A 1809-nucleotide genomic window follows, 5' to 3' on the forward strand; every position below is an offset into this window, starting at 1 on the left:
CCTTTTAATGGTGAACTTCAGGTCACAACAGTAACTATCAGTTCAACTACACCAAGGTTTCCGAAGACAATGGCTTCTCCACCCAAGCAGGTTGTATATAAATTCCAAATAGAACCTGGCATCACCCTGAAGGAATTCTAACTTCACACTGTTGGGGAAATTTACCAAGATGGCTTCAGAGTAGACTAACTTTACACAGCACATTTAAAAAAAAGACATTTATTCAGCGTCACGATCAGACTATTACATTTAGCAATCAACAGCATGGGTGCAAAAAAAAAATCTACATTAAAACCCTTTGTTGGAATGCTTTACACTTTCCACAGAACAGAAACTAAAATAACCTGTTATACAACTAGTCACAAATACAGTCCTCGAGTTTTTTGCCCATACACATGAGTATTTGTCTAAAACTTGTCTTCTTTGTAGCAGCTAGGCCCTGCCACCACTGTGCTTGGCTGAGTTCACAAATCTGTTGTAACCTGTAGCTTCCCTGTCACTTCTCTGGCTCTCCTCTCCTGCTAAGCTTTGTTTCCTAATTAAAATCTTCTGCCACTGCCATAGCTACTGCTGCTGCTGGAACCGCCATAGCCACCTTGGTTTCATGGTTTTGCAAAGTATTGGCCTCCACCGCCATAGGGGCCAGAGCTTCTGCCTCCAAAATTTCCTCCCTTCATGGGTCCAAAATTTGAAGACTGATTGTTGTAATTGCCAAAATCATTGCAGCTTCCACCACCTCCAAAATTGCTTCCATCATTACCAAATCCATTATAGCCATCCCCACTGCCACCATATCCACCACCACCATGGCTGCCACCAAAGCCACCATGACCACTGAAGTTTCCTCCATGACCGAAGTTGTCATTCCCACCAAAACCACCTCCATGACCACCACCAAAGTTTCCAGAACCACTTCGACCTCTTTGGCTGGATGAAGCACTAGCCATCTCTTGCTTTGACAGGGCTTTTCTAACTTCACAGTTGTGTCCATTCACAGTATGGTATTTCTGAATGACAATCTTATCCACGGAGTCATGGTCGTCAAAGGTTACAAAGGCAAAGCCCCTTTTCTTGCCACTGCCTCGGTCAGTCATGATTTCAATCACTTCAATTTTTCCATACTGTTCAAAATAATCTCTTAGGTGATGTTCTTCAGTGTCTTCTTTAATGCCACCAACAAATATCTTTTTCACAGTTAAGTGGGCACCTGGTCTTTGAGAATCTTCTCTGGAGACAGCTCTCTTTGGTTCCACAACTCTTCCATCCACCTTGTGTGGCCTTGCATTCATAGCTGCATCCACCTCCTCCACAGTGGCATATGTGAGAAACCCAAAGCCCCTGGAGCGCTTGGTGTTTGGATCTCTAATTACCACACAGTCCGTGAGCTTCCCCATTGCTCAAAATGGCTTCTCAGGCTCTCATCAGTTGTTTCAAAGCTCAACCCTCCAATGAAGAGCTTCCTCAGCTGTTCGGGCTCTTCAGGAGACTCTGACTTAGACATGACGGCAGGGTGAAGAGAGACTTTAACGATGCTTCTTCGGCGGCGTCCACGGGCAGAAAGCGGACAATCTTAAATGATTCTGCGAATGTCTGTACTTCCTCATGAGACTTTAGAAATTTTTATATATATATATATATTTTATTATACTTTAAGTTCTAGGGTACATGTGCACAATGTGCAGGTTTGTTACATATGCATACATGTGCCATGTTGGTGTGCTGCACCCATTAACTCGTCATTTACATTAGGTATATCTCCTAACGCTATCCTTCCCCCCTCCCCCCACCCCACAACAGACCCCGGTGTGT

General features: G+C 44.1%; 1 pseudogene; it reads right to left on the reverse strand.

Moving 5' to 3' along the window:
• Positions 1–402: 402 nt before the first annotated feature.
• LOC112204198 (heterogeneous nuclear ribonucleoprotein A1-like) lies at positions 403–1556 on the reverse strand (annotated as a pseudogene).
• Between the last annotated feature and the right edge of the window lie 253 nt (positions 1557–1809).

This window comes from Pan troglodytes, chromosome 7 (genome assembly GCF_028858775.2).
Source record: "Pan troglodytes isolate AG18354 chromosome 7, NHGRI_mPanTro3-v2.0_pri, whole genome shotgun sequence".
Lineage (NCBI taxonomy): Eukaryota > Metazoa > Chordata > Mammalia > Primates > Hominidae > Pan > Pan troglodytes.